Source organism: Sinohyriopsis cumingii, unplaced genomic scaffold (genome assembly GCF_028554795.1).
Source record: "Sinohyriopsis cumingii isolate HCF-2022 unplaced genomic scaffold, ASM2855479v2 utg002479l, whole genome shotgun sequence".
Taxonomy (NCBI): domain Eukaryota; kingdom Metazoa; phylum Mollusca; class Bivalvia; order Unionida; family Unionidae; genus Sinohyriopsis; species Sinohyriopsis cumingii.
The window spans coordinates 130,033-143,987 of record NW_028316224.1 but is presented as its reverse complement, the minus strand read 5'-3'; the positions used below and the strand labels follow the sequence as shown (position 1 = coordinate 143,987).

Here is a 13,955-nt window from a genome sequence, read left to right as displayed (position 1 = left end):
CAAATCTGATAAGACCCTATTTTTAAAGTTAGCTTATAGGCCGGTGTCGCTTATTTTAACCAAATGATAGGACAGAAAGAGGAATAATAATAATAATAATAACAACAACAATAATGTCCTGAATCTGCATTTTAAGTCAATTTCAACATGGAATTCTCCCCTTATCTGGGTCAGAAAATGGATGAGTGACAAATATGAGTATCTGAGGCCAGTTTTGCTTCTTTTGGATTAGAACTTTGAATCAGTATACACTTTAGTTACTAATATTATACTGCACACAAACATTTGTACATCGGAAACGTTGAAGAAATGTGTGACTAATCAGCCCAAGAGTCTTGAAAACGCATCAAGACAACAAATTATGTTTTACAGTCGAAATGTTGTTCTCACTAGAACTGAAATCATTTAATTTCTACTTAAATGCCCGAAAAATTTACAATTAAAACTACAATAAATGTTTTATACCTAGTCCCGCACAGTGACGTTTATCTGATTCCCTGTACTCACCGAGAGCATTCTGTGTCATATGGATGCATATCAAATGAAGTGAAAAGTAATGGAATACTCGCTTTTTTATTTATCCCTATGCATCGTGGTGCCCACACCATGATGAGACGCTGTTTCAATAAACCTTTTTATATATGTTCTTTACTGTTCTTCCTTTTTCTTCTTGCTTTATCATACTGACACACGAGAGAGAGAGAGAGAGAGAGAGAGAGAGAGTATGCAACAAAGTTCGCATAACTTTATCAGCTATTAACATTAATTGTACTTCTGTGTAATTTTATTTTTAACGCGTTATCCTATAACGATTGCAAACAAGGGCAAAAACTCTACTGATCTTACTCGATAATTATACCATACTGAATTAATAAGTTTATCTCGTAAAAACGGATCATATATATATCCTGGGTGCCTGAGGGTGTTTTAAGATATGTGTGTGTCTTTTGTGATATATATATATATATATATATATATATATATATATATATATATATATATATATATATATATATATATATATATATATATATATATATATATATACGTTTGTGTGTGTACATACATACATACATACGTGTATTATTTACATATAGTCTTGGATAATTTTAATTATTGGGATATGGATTTTAGATATCAACAGATACAAAGGAAACAAACGTTTCAATACATATAATGACATTTTCTTAAATTCTACATTGTATCATATTGACCTACTACTTGCTAGGCAAGCTGACTTTTATAAAATTTGCAAACTCCTTATATATATTTAAACTTACTTTTAGTATTCAACCAGAAAATCAGTACAGTGCAGAAAGATTGAAAATATTATTTCTTTCATATATATATATATATATATATATATATATATATATATATATATATATATATATATATATATATATATATATATATATATATATATATATATATATATATATATATGTGAGAGAGAGAGAGAGAGAGAGATGGGGGGATTCGGAATGGTTTAAACAGACTCTAAATTACACTGATAAAATGTACATCAGTCCAATGGTTAACATGATAGATTTCTATCAAGCTGGTTGCCCTATTGTACCCTTGAGCAAGACTACCCTCATTGCCTAATAAAACCAAGCAGTCTTTTGCCAGAACACCATAATGTGAACTTAGGCCATCTAAATCAAATTCCTATGTGAAATTTGCCAATATAAGCCAATACACTTTAATGCAAACTTAGCCAATCTGAACCAAATATCTTAATGGAAACTTAGCCAAACACCTTAATGTGAACTTAGCCCATCTAAACCAATGTACCATAATGTGAACTTAGCCCATCTAAACCAAGAAAAGAATAATGTGATATTGGCTCATATAAACAAAAACACCTTAATGCTATCTTAGCCAATCTAAACCAACCGACTTAATTTATTTTTATAAAGAATACAAAGTGAAAATTTAAATACTTTTCAGCATTATAAATGAAATCACAAATAGTCCATGAAAAGTTATATGACAAGTCCAAAAGGGTAGTGTTCCAAATGAATGCCAGTGGTTTTCTGAATGAAGTCCAATTTTGAATGTGCTGATGTAATAACAATCTTGACGTGTGGCGATGATGTAATTTAGAATGTCCTTGATTGAATTCATAATAGTCCCAAAATAGCGATTTTTGATATTTGGACATTAGTATTGGGGTGTATGGACATATTTGTTTTGCTTATCAAAACGTTGGAAATCGCCGACACCATGCGGTATCGGCATAGGCTGCTTACTAGCCACAGGGGGCTCGTATCATTGCTTACAATGAAACTATCAGTCGTACATATAGTATAAAATGTATGACTGTCAGTTCAATTGTGAGCAACGATGCGAGCCCCTGTGCTTACTAGCCTGCCATGCAAACTTGACCGACCTTTCATCGAGATATACCTGCATGAAATCGAGAGAAATACGATTTATTTTCTCAGAAATAATTCCGAGTATAACATCATTTGTCGTTAATGAAGCTGACTGACGAAAGAAAACGACAACCTTGATGAAATTTGACACGGAACTCGCCATTGTATTACTATTCAAATGACTGCACAAATATGGCAACCTACATGTCAGTGACATCGGCGATCAAATAAGCTCTTGCTTCTTTACAGATTGAAACTGAAGGGATGTATTGTCGTAAGCAGAGCTCTCCCCTGTCTCTAATATATATATATATGTGTGTGTGTGTGTGTGTGTGTGTGTGTGTGTGCGTGTGTGTGTAATATATCTTTGTAACGACGAAGAGACAACCTATATTAGTCTTAAATTTGTACATACAAATGTCTACGGCCATACCACGTTGAAAACACCGGTTCTCGTCCGATCACCGAAGTTAAGCAAGGTCGGGCCCGGTTAGTACTTGGATGGGTGACCGCCTGGGAATACCGGGTGCTGTAGGCATTTTTTAAATTTTTTTTTGGTTCCATCCTCACTGTGAGGATATGCGATCATATATGGCCAATATTTCTTGTTCACAAATCTGGTGCAAATTTTTCAGTTTCCTCTACCTCCAGGATCGAAATGGGCCGCCTCGTATGCCGTCCAGATCCTCCAAATTTCTTCTGATATTCCGGATTCAGCCTATAGCGAATAATTGCAACGTATGCAATCGATGTCTTTCATTTTGGATACTTGTCTGTGGTATTTCTTATTCAATAATTGATAGATATATTTGGAATGTATTATTTTTAATTATTTTAATTTATTTACCTGTTTTTAGCAGGGCACCAGTCTATCAGTGTGAAACTTGGCATCCCTTAGCGAATACTTCGAATATGGGCCATTGACAAAATAAATTGGTGTATAAATCTCTGTTTTGATTACAGTAAGTTTGGATGGATGTTCCCTGCTTCCACTTCCTTGCACTTTCTGTGTTTCCACAACTTTAACGTTTCCGAGCTGCAAGACGATATCCGTTTCAAATCAGATTCGAGTCCGTCTTTAAAGGTAGCTCATAGGCTGATGTCGATTATTTACCTATTGAATTAGTCAGTTGATACAAGATAAATAATAATAATAATAATAATAATGCCCAAAAACAACAAAAATGAACTGAATCTTCGTTTAAATGCATTGTTATTTAAGTCCATTTGAAGGTGTAAACCTCCGGTTAAGCAACTAATGTCCGAGTCCGAAAATGCCTGAATTACAAATTTGAATAATGTATGAAGGCAGTTTATCTATATAAGTTTTAATAAGTACACTTTAATTACTAATTTTACACGGCACATAAACGTAAACGTCTGTACATCGGAAACGGTGAAGAGAGAAGCGAATATAAGTCTTAAATTTACACACACTTGTGTCTACGGCCATACCACGTTGAAAGCACCGGTTCTCGTCCGATCACCGAAGTTAAGCAACGTCGGGCCCGGTTAGTACTTGGATGGGTGACCGCCTGGGAATACCGGGTGCTGTAGACTCTAATTTTTTTTTTTCTTTTATAACTAAAAACAGTTGAAGTTTTTCTTTCTTTCTTTTATTGTAACTAAATTTACTTTATTCAATATAAATAATAAATAGAGCAATTTCTCGACTTTCATTTTCTCTTTTTCCTTAACTTTCTTCAATAATTCGGATCCTAAAAAAATCAAGTATAGGACCTGAATATAGCAAATGTTGCTTTGCACTTCTCTGCTCTTGGTTTCGATCCTTACTACTGGAATATGCGATCATAGATGACCAGTATTTCTTATTAACAAATTCGGTTCAATTTATCCAGTTTCCTCTACTTTTACTACCACAACAAGCTGCCTCCTTTCACGTCGAAATACTTCCTTCAAGTTTCTTCTCATATATTCCTGGTGTAGTCTCTAGCGCAGAGTTGCAAAATATGCGATCAATGTCTTTCATTTTGGGTACTTATTTGTGGTATTTCTTATTCACTAATTGATTGATAAATATGGAATGTATGAATTGTGAGAATTTTTTATATTAATTTATTGATTGATTGATTTCTTTTACAGCAGGGCCTCAGTCTGCCAGTGGGAAAATTGGCATCCTGTAGCGAATACTGTAAATATGGGCCATTGGCTAAATAAATTGGGTTATAAAATTCTGTTTTGATTACAGTAAGTTTAGATAGATATTCCATGCTTCCACTTTCTGTATTTCCACAACGTTAACTTCTACAAGTTGCAAGAAGAGATCCTTTGCAAATCTGATAAGACCCTATTTTTAAAGTTAGCTTATAGGCCGGTGTCGCTTATTTTAACCAAATGATAGGACAGAAAGAGGAATAATAATAATAATAATAACAACAACAATAATGTCCTGAATCTGCATTTTAAGTCAATTTCAACATGGAATTCTCCCCTTATCTGGGTCAGAAAATGGATGAGTGACAAATATGAGTATCTGAGGCCAGTTTTGCTTCTTTTGGATTAGAACTTTGAATCAGTATACACTTTAGTTACTAATATTATACTGCACACAAACATTTGTACATCGGAAACGTTGAAGAGATGTGTGACTAATCAGCCCAAGAGTCTTGAAAACGCATCAAGACAACAAATTATGTTTTACAGTCGAAATGTTGTTCTCACTAGAACTGAAATCATTTAATTTCTACTTAAATGCCCGAAAAATTTACAATTAAAACTACAATAAATGTTTTATACCTAGTCCCGCACAGTGACGTTTATCTGATTCCCTGTACTCACCGAGAGCATTCTGTGTCATATGGATGCATATCAAATGAAGTGAAAAGTAATGGAATACTCGCTTTTTTATTTATCCCTATGCATCGTGGTGCCCACACCATGATGAGACGCTGTTTCAATAAACCTTTTTATATATGTTCTTTACTGTTCTTCCTTTTTCTTCTTGCTTTATCATACTGACACACGAGAGAGAGAGAGAGAGAGAGAGAGAGAGAGAGTATGCAACAAAGTTCGCATAACTTTATCAGCTATTAACATTAATTGTACTTCTGTGTAATTTTATTTTTAACGCGTTATCCTATAACGATTGCAAACAAGGGCAAAAACTCTACTGATCTTACTCGATAATTATACCATACTGAATTAATAAGTTTATCTCGTAAAAACGGATCATATATATATCCTGGGTGGCTGAGGGTGTTTTAAGATATGTGTGTGTCTTTTGTGATATATATATATATATATATATATATATATATATATATATATATATATATATATACGTTTGTGTGTGTACATACATACATACATACGTGTATTATTTACATATAGTCTTGGATAATTTTAATTATTGGGATATGGATTTTAGATATCAACAGATACAAAGGAAACAAACGTTTCAATACATATAATGACATTTTCTTAAATTCTACATTGTATCATATTGACCTACTACTTGCTAGGCAAGCTGACTTTTATAAAATTTGCAAACTCCTTATATATATTTAAACTTACTTTTAGTATTCAACCAGAAAATCAGTACAGTGCAGAAAGATTGAAAATATTATTTCTTTCATATATATATATATATATGTATATATATATATATATATATATATATATATATATATATATATATATATATATATGTGAGAGAGAGAGAGAGAGAGAGAGAGATGGGGGGATTCGGAATGGTTTAAACAGACTCTAAATTACACTGATAAAATGTACATCAGTCCAATGGTTAACATGATAGATTTCTATCAAGCTGGTTGCCCTATTGTACCCTTGAGCAAGACTACCCTCATTGCCTAACAAAACCAAGCAGTCTTTTGCCAGAACACCATAATGTGAACTTAGGCCATCTAAATCAAATTCCTATGTGAAATTTGCCAATATAAGCCAATACACTTTAATGCAAACTTAGCCAATCTAAACCAAATATCTTAATGGAAACTTAGCCAAACACCTTAATGTGAACTTAGCCCATCTAAACCAATGTACCATAATGTGAACTTAGCCCATCTAAACCAAGAAAAGAATAATGTGATATTGGCTCATATAAACAAAAACACCTTAATGCTATCTTAGCCAATCTAAACCAACCGACTTAATTTATTTTTATAAAGAATACAAAGTGAAAATTTAAATACTTTTCAGCATTATAAATGAAATCACAAATAGTCCATGAAAAGTTATATGACAAGTTCAAAAGGGTAGTGTTCCAAATGAATGCCAGTGGTTTTCTGAATGAAGTCCAATTTTGAATGTGCTGATGTAATAACAATCTTGACGTGTGGCGATGATGTAATTTAGAATGTCCTTGAATGAATTCATAATAGTCCCAAAATAGCGATTTTTGATATTTGGACATTAGTATTGGGGTGTATGGACATATTTGTTTTGCTTATCAAAACGTTGGAAATCGCCGACACCATGCGGTATCGGCATAGGCTGCTTACTAGCCACAGGGGGCTCGTATCATTGCTTACAATGAAACTATCAGTCGTACATATAGTATAAAATGTATGACTGTCAGTTCAATTGTGAGCAACGATGCGAGCCCCTGTGCTTACTAGCCTGCCATGCAAACTTGACCGACCTTTCATCGAGATATACCTGCATGAAATCGAGAGAAATACGATTTATTTTCTCAGAAATAATTCCGAGTATAACATCATTTGTCGTTAATGAAGCTGACTGACGAAAGAAAACGACAACCTTGATGAAATTTGACACGGAACTCGCCATTGTATTACTATTCAAATGACTGCACAAATATGGCAACCTACATGTCAGTGACATCGGCGATCAAATAAGCTCTTGCTTCTTTACAGATTGAAACTGAAGGGATGTATTGTCGTAAGCAGAGCTCTCCCCTGTCTCTAATATATATATGTGTGTGTGTGTGTGTGTGTGTGTGTGTGTGTGTGTGTGTGTGTGTGTGTGTGTGCGTGTGTGTGTAATATATCTTTGTAACGACGAAGAGACAACCTATATTAGTCTTAAATTTGTACATACAAATGTCTACGGCCATACCACGTTGAAAACACCGGTTCTCGTCCGATCACCGAAGTTAAGCAAGGTCGGGCCCGGTTAGTACTTGGATGGGTGACCGCCTGGGAATACCGGGTGCTGTAGGCATTTTTTAAATTTTTTTTTGGTTCCATCCTCACTGTGAGGATATGCGATCATATATGGCCAATATTTCTTGTTCACAAATCTGGTGCAAATTTTTCAGTTTCCTCTACCTCCAGGATCGAAATGGGCCGCCTCGTATGCCGTCCAGATCCTCCAAATTTCTTCTGATATTCCGGATTCAGCCTATAGCGAATAATTGCAACGTATGCAATCGATGTCTTTCATTTTGGATACTTGTCTGTGGTATTTCTTATTCAATAATTGATAGATATATTTGGAATGTATTATTTTTAATTATTTTAATTTATTTACCTGTTTTTAGCAGGGCACCAGTCTATCAGTGTGAAACTTGGCATCCCTTAGCGAATACTTCGAATATGGGCCATTGACAAAATAAATTGGTGTATAAATCTCTGTTTTGATTACAGTAAGTTTGGATGGATGTTCCCTGCTTCCACTTCCTTGCACTTTCTGTGTTTCCACAACTTTAACGTTTCCGAGCTGCAAGACGATATCCGTTTCAAATCAGATTCGAGTCCGTCTTTAAAGGTAGCTCATAGGCTGATGTCGATTATTTACCTATTGAATTAGTCAGTTGATACAAGATAAATAATAATAATAATAATAATAATGCCCAAAAACAACAAAAATGAACTGAATCTTCGTTTAAATGCATTGTTATTTAAGTCCATTTGAAGGTGTAAACCTCCGGTTAAGCAACTAATGTCCGAGTCCGAAAATGCCTGAATTACAAATTTGAATAATGTATGAAGGCAGTTTATCTATATAAGTTTTAATAAGTACACTTTAATTACTAATTTTACACGGCACATAAACGTAAACGTCTGTACATCGGAAACGGTGAAGAGAGAAGCGAATATAAGTCTTAAATTTACACACACTTGTGTCTACGGCCATACCACGTTGAAAGCACCGGTTCTCGTCCGATCACCGAAGTTAAGCAACGTCGGGCCCGGTTAGTACTTGGATGGGTGACCGCCTGGGAATACCGGGTGCTGTAGACTCTAATTTTTTTTTTCTTTTATAACTAAAAACAGTTGAAGTTTTTCTTTCTTTCTTTTATTGTAACTAAATTTACTTTATTCAATATAAATAATAAATAGAGCAATTTCTCGACTTTCATTTTCTCTTTTTCCTTAACTTTCTTCAATAATTCGGATCCTAAAAAAATCAAGTATAGGACCTGAATATAGCAAATGTTGCTTTGCACTTCTCTGCTCTTGGTTTCGATCCTTACTACTGGAATATGCGATCATAGATGACCAGTATTTCTTATTAACAAATTCGGTTCAATTTATCCAGTTTCCTCTACTTTTACTACCACAACAAGCTGCCTCCTTTCACGTCGAAATACTTCCTTCAAGTTTCTTCTCATATATTCCTGGTGTAGTCTCTAGCGCAGAGTTGCAAAATATGCGATCAATGTCTTTCATTTTGGGTACTTATTTGTGGTATTTCTTATTCACTAATTGATTGATAAATATGGAATGTATGAATTGTGAGAATTTTTTATATTAATTTATTGATTGATTGATTTCTTTTACAGCAGGGCCTCAGTCTGCCAGTGGGAAAATTGGCATCCTGTAGCGAATACTGTAAATATGGGCCATTGGCTAAATAAATTGGGTTATAAAATTCTGTTTTGATTACAGTAAGTTTAGATAGATATTCCATGCTTCCACTTTCTGTATTTCCACAACGTTAACTTCTACAAGTTGCAAGAAGAGATCCTTTGCAAATCTGATAAGACCCTATTTTTAAAGTTAGCTTATAGGCCGGTGTCGCTTATTTTAACCAAATGATAGGACAGAAAGAGGAATAATAATAATAATAATAACAACAACAATAATGTCCTGAATCTGCATTTTAAGTCAATTTCAACATGGAATTCTCCCCTTATCTGGGTCAGAAAATGGATGAGTGACAAATATGAGTATCTGAGGCCAGTTTTGCTTCTTTTGGATTAGAACTTTGAATCAGTATACACTTTAGTTACTAATATTATACTGCACACAAACATTTGTACATCGGAAACGTTGAAGAGATGTGTGACTAATCAGCCCAAGAGTCTTGAAAACGCATCAAGACAACAAATTATGTTTTACAGTCGAAATGTTGTTCTCACTAGAACTGAAATCATTTAATTTCTACTTAAATGCCCGAAAAATTTACAATTAAAACTACAATAAATGTTTTATACCTAGTCCCGCACAGTGACGTTTATCTGATTCCCTGTACTCACCGAGAGCATTCTGTGTCATATGGATGCATATCAAATGAAGTGAAAAGTAATGGAATACTCGCTTTTTTATTTATCCCTATGCATCGTGGTGCCCACACCATGATGAGACGCTGTTTCAATAAACCTTTTTATATATGTTCTTTACTGTTCTTCCTTTTTCTTCTTGCTTTATCATACTGACACACGAGAGAGAGAGAGAGAGAGAGAGAGAGAGAGAGTATGCAACAAAGTTCGCATAACTTTATCAGCTATTAACATTAATTGTACTTCTGTGTAATTTTATTTTTAACGCGTTATCCAATAACGATTGCAAACAAGGGCAAAAACTCTACTGATCTTACTCGATAATTATACCATACTGAATTAATAAGTTTATCTCGTAAAAACGGATCATATATATATCCTGGGTGGCTGAGGGTGTTTTAAGATATGTGTGTGTCTTTTGTGATATATATATATATATATATATATATATATATATATATATATATATATATATATATATATATACGTTTGTGTGTGTACATACATACATACATACGTGTATTATTTACATATAGTCTTGGATAATTTTAATTATTGGGATATGGATTTTAGATATCAACAGATACAAAGGAAACAAACGTTTCAATACATATAATGACATTTTCTTAAATTCTACATTGTATCATATTGACCTACTACTTGCTAGGCAAGCTGACTTTTATAAAATTTGCAAACTCCTTATATATATTTAAACTTACTTTTAGTATTCAACCAGAAAATCAGTACAGTGCAGAAAGATTGAAAATATTATTTCTTTCATATATATATATATATATATATATATATATATATATATATATATATATATATATATATGTGAGAGAGAGAGAGAGAGAGAGAGATGGGGGGATTCGGAATGGTTTAAACAGACTCTAAATTACACTGATAAAATGTACATCAGTCCAATGGTTAACATGATAGATTTCTATCAAGCTGGTTGCCCTATTGTACCCTTGAGCAAGACTACCCTCATTGCCTAACAAAACCAAGCAGTCTTTTGCCAGAACACCATAATGTGAACTTAGGCCATCTAAATCAAATTCCTATGTGAAATTTGCCAATATAAGCCAATACACTTTAATGCAAACTTAGCCAATCTAAACCAAATATCTTAATGGAAACTTAGCCAAACACCTTAATGTGAACTTAGCCCATCTAAACCAATGTACCATAATGTGAACTTAGCCCATCTAAACCAAGAAAAGAATAATGTGATATTGGCTCATATAAACAAAAACACCTTAATGCTATCTTAGCCAATCTAAACCAACCGACTTAATTTATTTTTATAAAGAATACAAAGTGAAAATTTAAATACTTTTCAGCATTATAAATGAAATCACAAATAGTCCATGAAAAGTTATATGACAAGTTCAAAAGGGTAGTGTTCCAAATGAATGCCAGTGGTTTTCTGAATGAAGTCCAATTTTGAATGTGCTGATGTAATAACAATCTTGACGTGTGGCGATGATGTAATTTAGAATGTCCTTGAATGAATTCATAATAGTCCCAAAATAGCGATTTTTGATATTTGGACATTAGTATTGGGGTGTATGGACATATTTGTTTTGCTTATCAAAACGTTGGAAATCGCCGACACCATGCGGTATCGGCATAGGCTGCTTACTAGCCACAGGGGGCTCGTATCATTGCTTACAATGAAACTATCAGTCGTACATATAGTATAAAATGTATGACTGTCAGTTCAATTGTGAGCAACGATGCGAGCCCCTGTGCTTACTAGCCTGCCATGCAAACTTGACCGACCTTTCATCGAGATATACCTGCATGAAATCGAGAGAAATACGATTTATTTTCTCAGAAATAATTCCGAGTATAACATCATTTGTCGTTAATGAAGCTGACTGACGAAAGAAAACGACAACCTTGATGAAATTTGACACGGAACTCGCCATTGTATTACTATTCAAATGACTGCACAAATATGGCAACCTACATGTCAGTGACATCGGCGATCAAATAAGCTCTTGCTTCTTTACAGATTGAAACTGAAGGGATGTATTGTCGTAAGCAGAGCTCTCCCCTGTCTCTAATATATATATATATGTGTGTGTGTGTGTGTGTGTGTGTGTGTGTGTGTGTGTGCGTGTGTGTGTAATATATCTTTGTAACGACGAAGAGACAACCTATATTAGTCTTAAATTTGTACATACAAATGTCTACGGCCATACCACGTTGAAAACACCGGTTCTCGTCCGATCACCGAAGTTAAGCAAGGTCGGGCCCGGTTAGTACTTGGATGGGTGACCGCCTGGGAATACCGGGTGCTGTAGGCATTTTTTAAATTTTTTTTTGGTTCCATCCTCACTGTGAGGATATGCGATCATATATGGCCAATATTTCTTGTTCACAAATCTGGTGCAAATTTTTCAGTTTCCTCTACCTCCAGGATCGAAATGGGCCGCCTCGTATGCCGTCCACAGATCCTCCAAATTTCTTCTGATATTCCGGATTCAGCCTATAGCGAATAATTGCAACGTATGCAATCGATGTCTTTCATTTTGGATACTTGTCTGTGGTATTTCTTATTCAATAATTGATAGATATATTTGGAATGTATTATTTTTAATTATTTTAATTTATTTACCTGTTTTTAGCAGGGCACCAGTCTATCAGTGTGAAACTTGGCATCCCTTAGCGAATACTTCGAATATGGGCCATTGACAAAATAAATTGGTGTATAAATCTCTGTTTTGATTACAGTAAGTTTGGATGGATGTTCCCTGCTTCCACTTCCTTGCACTTTCTGTGTTTCCACAACTTTAACGTTTCCGAGCTGCAAGACGATATCCGTTTCAAATCAGATTCGAGTCCGTCTTTAAAGGTAGCTCATAGGCTGATGTCGATTATTTACCTATTGAATTAGTCAGTTGATACAAGATAAATAATAATAATAATAATAATAATGCCCAAAAACAACAAAAATGAACTGAATCTTCGTTTAAATGCATTGTTATTTAAGTCCATTTGAAGGTGTAAACCTCCGGTTAAGCAACTAATGTCCGAGTCCGAAAATGCCTGAATTACAAATTTGAATAATGTATGAAGGCAGTTTATCTATATAAGTTTTAATAAGTACACTTTAATTACTAATTTTACACGGCACATAAACGTAAACGTCTGTACATCGGAAACGGTGAAGAGAGAAGCGAATATAAGTCTTAAATTTACACACACTTGTGTCTACGGCCATACCACGTTGAAAGCACCGGTTCTCGTCCGATCACCGAAGTTAAGCAACGTCGGGCCCGGTTAGTACTTGGATGGGTGACCGCCTGGGAATACCGGGTGCTGTAGACTCTAATTTTTTTTTTTCTTTTATAACTAAAAACAGTTGAAGTTTTTCTTTCTTTCTTTTATTGTAACTAAATTTACTTTATTCAATATAAATAATAAATAGAGCAATTTCTCGACTTTCATTTTCTCTTTTTCCTTAACTTTCTTCAATAATTCGGATCCTAAAAAAATCAAGTATAGGACCTGAATATAGCAAATGTTGCTTTGCACTTCTCTGCTCTTGGTTTCGATCCTTACTACTGGAATATGCGATCATAGATGACCAGTATTTCTTATTAACAAATTCGGTTCAATTTATCCAGTTTCCTCTACTTTTACTACCACAACAAGCTGCCTCCTTTCACGTCGAAATACTTCCTTCAAGTTTCTTCTCATATATTCCTGGTGTAGTCTCTAGCGCAGAGTTGCAAAATATGCGATCAATGTCTTTCATTTTGGGTACTTATTTGTGGTATTTCTTATTCACTAATTGATTGATAAATATGGAATGTATGAATTGTGAGAATTTTTTATATTAATTTATTGATTGATTGATTTCTTTTACAGCAGGGCCTCAGTCTGCCAGTGGGAAAATTGGCATCCTGTAGCGAATACTGTAAATATGGGCCATTGGCTAAATAAATTGGGTTATAAAATTCTGTTTTGATTACAGTAAGTTTAGATAGATATTCCATGCTTCCACTTTCTGTATTTCCACAACGTTAACTTCTACAAGTTGCAAGAAGAGATCCTTTGCAAATCTGATAAGACCCTATTTTTAAAGTTAGCTTATAGGCCGGTGTCGCTTA

The 13,955-nt window shown here is 34.2% G+C and overlaps 6 non-coding genes across 6 annotated transcripts; all 6 read left to right on the top strand.

The window, feature by feature from the left end:
- Window positions 1-2,800: 2,800 nt before the first annotated feature.
- Window positions 2,801-2,919, top strand: LOC149770349 (5S ribosomal RNA). Its single transcript, XR_016418804.1, has one exon. It is a non-coding gene; the product is annotated as a 5S ribosomal RNA (ribosomal RNA).
- Window positions 2,920-3,822: 903 nt separating this feature from the next.
- LOC149770348 (5S ribosomal RNA) lies at window positions 3,823-3,941 on the top strand. Its single transcript, XR_016418772.1, has one exon. It is a non-coding gene; the product is annotated as a 5S ribosomal RNA (ribosomal RNA).
- Window positions 3,942-7,425: 3,484 nt separating this feature from the next.
- On the top strand, window positions 7,426-7,544 carry LOC149770347 (5S ribosomal RNA). Its single transcript, XR_016418803.1, has one exon. It is a non-coding gene; the product is annotated as a 5S ribosomal RNA (ribosomal RNA).
- Window positions 7,545-8,447: 903 nt separating this feature from the next.
- On the top strand, window positions 8,448-8,566 carry LOC149770346 (5S ribosomal RNA). Its single transcript, XR_016418761.1, has one exon. It is a non-coding gene; the product is annotated as a 5S ribosomal RNA (ribosomal RNA).
- A 3,461-nt stretch (window positions 8,567-12,027) lies between these two features.
- On the top strand, window positions 12,028-12,146 carry LOC149770345 (5S ribosomal RNA). The gene has a single exon (XR_016418802.1). It is a non-coding gene; the product is annotated as a 5S ribosomal RNA (ribosomal RNA).
- Window positions 12,147-13,051: 905 nt separating this feature from the next.
- On the top strand, window positions 13,052-13,170 carry LOC149770344 (5S ribosomal RNA). The gene has a single exon (XR_016418750.1). It is a non-coding gene; the product is annotated as a 5S ribosomal RNA (ribosomal RNA).
- Window positions 13,171-13,955: the final 785 nt, after the last annotated feature.